The following is a 9,099-nucleotide window of genomic DNA, read 5'->3' on the forward strand; positions in this document are numbered from 1 at the left end:
GATGTGAGGCACCTCATTTGGAGTGTGAGAGTGTTTTTGAGGATTATATGGGCCAAGGGTGTAAAGGTGAGAGGAGATTTTCTTGTGACGAGAGGATTTTTGAGGATTTTGATCCTTTTCATTCCCCATTTGAGATTGAGTGCCATCCTTCCCCTTATTCACCCCCCTTGAGAGCTTCCCTTGCTGAGGATGTGAGTGAGCCATCTTTAATTTTGAATGAGGGATTTCATGAGGATGATGTTGATGAATTTGAGCAATCAAAAGAGATTGAGAGTCCCTTGAGTGATGGTGGAGGAGTTGAGAATGTCAATTTTGAGGATTCTAACCCCCTTCCCCATCTTGATGAGTCTATTTTGCATGTTTTTGACCCTTCTATCCATGAGTCTTTGGACTCCTTTGAGGTTATTTCTAGTATATTCATTGAAGGAGTAACAAAGCATTATAGCCTTTTGAGAGAGTTCATTGGCAATGCATCATGGGAAAGGGATGAGTTTGGGAGAAACCTTTATCCTTTCATGCATGGTTTAGAGACTCTAGGCTTTGAGGATATTGAGGGAGTTGTTGTTTATCGATGTGATAGAGAGGATAATGAGGATATTTCTCTTGGAGAGTTTTTGTTTGAGGGAGATGTGAGTTATGAGTGTTCTTTTGAAAATTCTGTGATTGATTTTCATGCCCTCATTGGTGATGTGAGGCTTTGTGAGACCATTGTTTCTCCTTCCCTTCCTCATGTCCCTTTTTCAAGGAAATTTGACCATATCTCCTACTATCCTATATTCCTCCCTTCTTTTGTTGAAGAGCCTATTGAGGACCCTCTCTTCTTTGATGAGACTTTTTCTTCTCATCCTCTAATTATTGAGGAAATGGGTGATTTGTACCACCCAAAAAGATTTAGAGGAGGTTTTTCCTTTTTCTTCTTCTTCTTCTTCTTCTTCTTCCTCATCATCTTATTTTCTTGATTTTTCTTTTGATTTTTTCTTTTGGCATCTTCCTCCTCACTTGCGTGCAATAATCTTGTTGCACGTCCTCCTTCCGTCATTTGCCTACTCTTTATCTTATGAAATGTGTAGTAGTGCATTTGACAAGCTCTTGCATTCGTTGCAATATTATTTACTAAATCGGTCTCGCTTGGACGTTAAACAAGCCTTTCTCAGGAAGTAACCCGAGTTTTTATTGCTTTCATTTTCTTTTCTTTTTAGATTAGATTTTCTCTCAAGGAAATGTTTGTGTGCCTTTTTCTAGGTACATGACTTGATATACACTTATGCATTGGTTTAGATCAAGAATCAAAGAAGTTTGACGCCTATTTTTGCTAGCATATGGACACCAAGATTCAATTTAAGAGGAAATCGGCTTTGAAAGGTTAAATTGGGTGATTTACGGGTATTTACACCTACCAATATCCGGTAATATCTTTCCTAGCTTTTTCTCTAATGGTTGGTGACTTGTTGGACACGTGTTGGTTTATTGGATTGATTTCTTTCTTTTCCCCTCCCATGGATTATTCGGTTTATGTTTGAGCATGTTGTCTCATTCAAGCTTGGGGGAGGGTATTCTATCATGTTTGGTGGGATGTTGATTCATGTATGCTGTGCACTTGAGTATATGCATTTCCATGTCTTTTCTTATATTTTGAAAAATCTAAAAAGATTTTTGTTTACTTTCAAGGTAATTTTGGCAAAATGTGTTTTGTTAGTTCTTGTTTTGGACATACTATTTTGGACTTGTATCCTTGAATGTTTTTCTTCCTAAGTGGTAAATGTCTGCACGGTTTGAGAGTGCCATTGGTTGACTCTAGGATACTATATGCTAAGGTAGCCGGTTTAAGAACTTTTGGGGTCCATGAAGCCTTAGTTCATCAGAATGTGGTAAGATGGAGTTACTCTCTATAGTGGATTTGAAGCCCTTTAGTTGGTAATTTCTATATATCCCTTGTGAGCTTCATTTGTTCTAGCCTTCATCACCTTGTTGAGCGGTAATTAAGGATCCTTAGCTATGCATGTCTTAGTCCTTATTTTGACCTCTAACTCCCAAGATCATGACCGAGCCACTCTAGGGAAGGAAAAGGGCACCTTTTCTCATTTTTCTTTATCTTCTTTTTGTTTTGTTACAATTTTGGTTTTCTATTTTGCATTTGCCTATCTTGATATCCCTTTGAGCCTATTCCCTTTCTTGATTATGAGCCACATTACAAGCCTAATGACCTTTCGTTTCCCTAACCATTTAGTTTTGTGAAGCATTTTGGTTTGAGAGTTTGTTTTGTGTTGTGATGGTTTGAATGAAAATGAAAAAGTAATATGCTCTTTTAGACCAAGCAAGAAAGTAAATTGTATATATTGTAATTAATAAAGCAATTGCATTCAAGAAAAAGCCGTCTATAGTTAAAAAAAAAAAGGCAAGGACACCAAATAAAAAAAAAAAGAAAATCCATAAAAATTTGGAAAAGAATAAAAAACAACAAAAATATTTTAGTTGGTTTCGTTTTCTTCCTTATTTCAAGCATTGAGGACAATGCTTTGCTTAAGTTTGGGGAGAGGGGGGGGGGAGCGTTACTTCGTTTTTGTATATATTATGTGTTGGTGTTGAGCAAGCTTGGGGGAGATGTCATTATTGGTATTTTTGTTTTATGTTTGGTTACTTCTTGAGTTTGTTTTTGAGAGTTGGCCCCTCTTTTGCTTCACTTAGGAAATATCACCAAATTTTTCAAATTTTTACCCCGCCTTAACCCCTAACCTTACGTTACAACCAATAAAAGACCCTTAGACCCTTGAGGGTTGAGTCAATATCGGTGAAAGGAGATAGTTGTCAAGCCTTTGGAGAGAATGTGCATGGCTAAGATGTCGGGATTAACTTCTCAAAGTTTTTCATTTTCTTTATCTTTTTCCGATTCCTTCGAGGAATCATGAGAAGCTAGCTTAAGGGTTGATTTGAAATTTTTAGGGTTTTGAGGGGTAATTATAGAGTAGAGAATAGGGTTTACGTTTGGGCTCAATAAATAAATGGGCTTGAATTATAAAACATTTGACCCACAAGGGTTCAAATAAAGGGTTGGGCTTATTTAAATGAAATGAGTTATTCCAATAAGTCTGTAGGACTAGTTCACATACGATAATTTAAACAAGGCCTAATAATTAGTTAACGTTTGGTCCAAAATATATTTTATTTTTATAAAACCTTATAGTTAAAATACTTTAACCCTTTAAAATATTTAATTGAAATACTTAAGCACTTAAAAAGATATTTTATAAATACTAAATACTTTATAAAAGTACATAGAAAACGGAGTATTACAGTCTACCCCCCTTAAAAGAACTTTCGTCCTCGAAACTTAGGTACGAACACTTTAAAAACTCGTTTAAAGACGAATAAATACTAAAAATCTCAAAAAAAAAAAATTTGAATACTATTAGTTGCTGTACTTTTTGTGACTCATACTTTCTATTTCTTTACTCATTTCTACATAAACTTATGTGTAGAATAACAAACTTTTTAATAACTTACACAACCTAGTATGTATAATAACAACTTTACTAACAAACTTACACAAAATACTGTGTAAATTATCAGACTATCTAGCAAACTCACACTATATTATTAGTGTAAGATTCAACTTTGGTAATAAACTTACACATCCTAGTGTGCAAGACAATCAAAATTATCAACTAAATCAGTGTAAAACTGACGAAAAAGCACTTTAAAATGCCAAGATTAAGGAAAAGCGTGTAATTCTACCGCACTCTACCCCCTTAAAGAAAACGAGTTACGCCCCCGTAACTCCACTTAACTTAACTTGAGAATCATGTTGTTCTTTTTCTCATTCCATCTTTGGTAAAATCATAATACTTGTTCATGTCCATTCCTTGTTCCGAGTACCAATAATATTATCAATCATTTACTCATCACATTGAAAGTAATTAACTCCCATCTAAACCATCTTTTACCAATCCTTTAGATAAGAAATAAGCACATTGTTATTCGAAACCTTGATTTTGTCTAGCTTTCTCATGATCAAATTGGTTAAACTCCATAGTTTCCTTTGCAACTTATACCTTTAGTCAATGTTCTTTCACAATGACTTATGAAAAATGTTTTATACCTTACCAAGGTCCAATAATATGCCAAGTTATCCGTCACTTTACCAATTCTATGCAAACTCATATATTTCTATACACTTTGGCTCATATTATCTTTCTTACCAAAATTCATCTTTTGTTTTATGCGTTACATTTTCAATAACACTTGTGCCTTGTCCGTTAACTTGCACCACTCAAATCCATTCTTGGATACTTTTCACTTGCTCCTCTATAAATTTACTTGTTTAATTCCTTAAAACGGTCATCTCACTTATGTTCCTTAACATAGTGAACTTTGTTCTGTCTATACAAAAACTCAAAATGTTGCCATGATAATGCTAGTTTGTATGGTGATCTTGTGTTTGTTTTCACTCCAATCTATATTTACATCCTTTCTAAAATTGAATACACATGCTCTATGCATGACCTCCCATGTCAAATATTCCTTTTTGTTTTTCCATTTACCACTTGGTAGATGTTGTAATCGTCCTCAATGTATTACCAAAGTTCTCCAGTATACCTTCCAGGATCTTGAAAGAAACTAGGAATTTCTATCTGACATGATATTCTTAGGAACTCTATGTAGTCTCACAACGAATCTGATGTAAGCCTTCGCAAGTTGCTTCATTTTCCAAGTCTCCTTCATTGGTTTTAAACATCGTGGACTTAGACAATCTATCCACCACAATCCAAATGAAACAATCATTCTAAACCATCAATACACCCTTATTAAATCCTTTTACAACTTGTCCTTTCCTAGGTGTATTTCACTTTCCTTTTATTATATTTCCTTTCAACCTCTTACTCTTACAACGTACATTCAAACTTTTATCTCCATAAATATTAAAATCGATCAAACTTTCACAAATATATCCAACTTAGCATTGTTTAATTGATTTTCCGTCATCTCCTCAAATATTGTTGGCCTCATACTCTTGTTGCCCTAACATTTTCTTTACTTATTATTCTCCAACAATTTCGAGGATGTTAACTTCTTTATTTCTCATTCACTTAGTCAAGTATCAGCAATGTATCCATCTTCTACATTGCTTCCCTTTCAACAATGTTGAATGTCTTGACCATGGTCCTTTTTCAACTCCAATCATTTCTTTGTTACATATTCAAATCCTTATGTGTGAGAGTCTACCTCAAACTTTACACTTCACTCAAATATTCATGTTTCCATACAAAATTATTCCACACTTATTACTCTCCTAACAACGTTCAATTACTCTACATTTCTTCCTACACCATTATCAATAATCCTTGAAAATTCATCACAAACCTCCTACACCATTGTCCAACTTAAAAGCCTCAAACATCAACATACTTATAACATATATAGTCCATAATTCACAACTTCCATCCTTGCCACACCAACAATTCCATCTATAATTTGCCACAAAATCTCCCAAAATGGTCCTTCCTTCAATCACAGCTCTCTCTTAGGAAAAACTTGCGTGCATTCGCTTCTCTCTCTATATTAATACCTTATCACAAGTGTTCCCATCGTTCTTTCCTTTACATACTTAAAATTTACCAAAATATCTTCAATGAAAACACTTGATTCCTTAAGTCCACAGAAAGTGTAGATGATTCATTAACCCAAAAGGTAAAATAAAACTCAAACCGTCCATATCTTGTCATAAACGCCAATTTCGAAATGTCTTCTTTCGAGTAATTATACTTGATATTTCCTATCCTCAACTCTAAATTCTAAAATAATGATGTTCAATTACTTCCGTCTGATCAAACAATCGTCTCTCCAACTCAAAGGATAATTACTTTTCATTGTCACCTTGATCAATTTTCCTAAGCCACTCCACAAATACACATTTTCATTCCTTCACTTAACAAATACATGCGTTCCCCAAGGCGATGTCACTTTCTTTCAACGACCTTGCAATTGTACCCTTTAACTCATCTAACAAATAGTATCCCTTCTCCACACACAATAGTGTCCTTATCATACTTTGTACTTCACTTAACCTCTAATCCTTTGCTTCCATTTCTCTTGCATACATTTCTCCTCCAATCATCCCTTCACCTTTCTTCTAATATCTTTGTATAGCTTTTGTGATTCACAATTAATCTCAACTTCAATAATCTCACAAACAATTCATACTCATATTACATTAACATATCTCAATCAAATCCATAAACTTGTCATAAACTCCTATCCTTTATGACATTTTCATATTCATAGTTCAATAATCTCAATACCTTTAAGTACATTATTTCTTCATGGTTCAAACTTCCTTAACTTTCAAGAATTACTTATGCCACCTTCCTACTTCTTCTCATTTCCAAAATATTCCTGTAAAACATCTTTAGCCATATTGTTGGCCTTTCGCCTACCTTGTTTCTCGTTTTGATTCCTTATCTTAAATTTTGTCTCACTTTTCTTTCAACGAATACATGAAATTAATTACTCTTAATACAATTCAATCGAACTCCCAAAGACTTTATATTTTGAAAATTTCCATTGGAACTCATAGTTCGCCATCTTTCAACTCGTTCCCTGGGCTTCTAAGAAATACCACTTCATTGAAAACTTCGTGATCTTAACAACTTGGAGTACTACTCCAAAGCAAACAATCTTTTCATTTCCACCTAAACTTCACTACATGTTCCATCTATCTGCATGAATGACTGGTAAAACTTATATCGAGTTTGTTATCTCAAATGTCTCTCAAATAAGATTGGGTGTATTCACAACTTATTCGTTCCCATTGCCGTGATAAAGTCAACTTTTTCCAAAACTTTTATTCGCTTTCAAGTTCTCTAGACATCCATTGAGTTTAAGCAACTTGCATAACCCCTTAACTTAACTCTTGAAAACCTTGGAATCAAGTTCCCTTAGGTACATAGGTGGTTTCACTTCTTTTCACTATCTTGTTACAAGTTTCTACCATGGGATAATTGGTGATTGCATCATTCTTGGCAAGCTATCAAGTTTGCCTTACTACCTTACTCAAATTATTTCCATTACTGGAATTATTTCTTGTCACCAAACTTGTGTTAATGATAAAATTGGTTGCGATATAGGTTGGGTCAAAACACTTCTACTTAACTAACACCTACTAATAAACTCAATCAAGAAACAATCATCATTTAATTCGAGTTAAGGTTTAAGGTGAAATATTTATGGCCTCATTCTTAATAATTCGAATGTACATAGTCTTGGTTGATAAACAACTATAGTCTATATAGTTAAAGAAACAATCAAAAATAAAATTTCCCCATGGACTGCTACTCGAAAGGAAGAAAGAAATGGGTAGCACTGGAAAAACAAATAAAATATATAATGTTGTTGAACAACCCTAAAAGAGTAGGTGAATAAGTTCAAGAGTTCTCCAGATTGAGCATTGCTTCATAGAATGACTTTTATAGAATATAATCATTCTCATAGCTCGAGGTTAAATAATCAATACTCACAATTTCAAAATAATATGTGTCAATATTCTCAAGGTTTAACAAAACAACAGTCCTCAATGTTCCAACAAAATCATAAGTTCTCAAGACTCCAATAATATATTAACATAATATGCTCAATTCTTTATCTCAAATTAAATACATACCCATGATCATAAGAAATAATAAATCATTAAGTTCACAATTTCAAACTCCAATTGGTTCGAATTGAGTATCCCTTAGCTCATATAATAATTTTCATCATTACTCATCTTTATACAATTCTTATGCTCACCTCCCATGGGCTCTTGTTCAATTTCGATCTCAACTATAACTCGTGCTAAAAAAAAACATATTCCTCAAAATAGATAATATCCCAAATGCTCTTATTTTCTTAAGCTAATGCATTAACATCAATCTCTTTATCCTTATAATTTGGTGTCTCCATAAACAAGTGAATAAAACTCAAATAACTCATTCTTAATAACTAGGGAAAGTGTCACAACAACAAACTATCCCAAAACACAATACTCACAACTATGTAATAGTATACATCCCATTATCTTCCAAAATACATCTCAAATAAGAACAATAAAGCCAACAATCCTTACATAAACAATTGAACTATCAAAATCCTTAACATTCCTCAAATTACCATCATAGAAACTCACAAGGTATAGGTTTAGGGATCCTACAAGAAAATGGGCTTAACTACCAATTGAAAACCCTTCCCAAAACAATATAATACAGTTCTTGTAGAAAATTAAGTTCGGTGTTCAATCATACAATCTTAATAACTCACATAATTTAAAGCACATATTGCATGCTTTCATAAATAAACACTTAGTCATACAACATGCTTGGACACCTCATCAGAAGATAAATATGCACATAGGAAAGAAATTAAATTATAGCCTATATGCCCTTTTCTTTCCTACCTAATCTCACCACATGCTTTTAAAAGTGATTAACACATAGTTACATACCTTAATTCCTTCGTAAACCTGCACACATATTTTTTTTTTTAAAATCGAACTTTAACTTTCGAAAATACAAGTCCGAACTAAAAATTTGAACTTCTTCGAAAATAAAAAAAAATCAGTCCTCTTATTTTAAAAAAAATTCAGACCAATTTTAATTAAATAAAAATAAAATTTTCAACCCTTATTTAAAAAAAATTGAACCTATGTAAAATAAAAATAACATTTCGTCTTAAAAAAATTTCAGACCTCCTTCTCTTTAAAAAAAAAATTTGTTGACTAATATAAACAAAATTATAATAAAATAAGTACTCTTAAAATATTTTTGAAATCATTTAAATAAGCACTTGGCCATGCTTTTAAAACATAGGTACCTTAAAAACACATTTGTGGCTTTAGTGGTAATTAAAATCCAACCAAAGCTCCCAGACACCACTTTGTAATACCCCGGAAATTCCCTTCCATTAAAATACCATCTAACTCAAAATAGAACTCATTTTTAGGAAATATCCAAAGTATTACCGCCACCGTGGTAACGGCTAAGGCTATTTCAAAGTCACACAGTGGAAGACTGACTTTTAAAAACTCAAATAAAATAAAGTTTAATAAAACCAAACTCAACTTTAAAACCA

Source organism: Chenopodium album, chromosome 16 (genome assembly GCF_948465745.1).
Source record: "Chenopodium album chromosome 16, dcCheAlbu1.1, whole genome shotgun sequence".
In the NCBI taxonomy this organism is placed as follows: Eukaryota; Viridiplantae; Streptophyta; class Magnoliopsida; order Caryophyllales; family Amaranthaceae; genus Chenopodium; species Chenopodium album.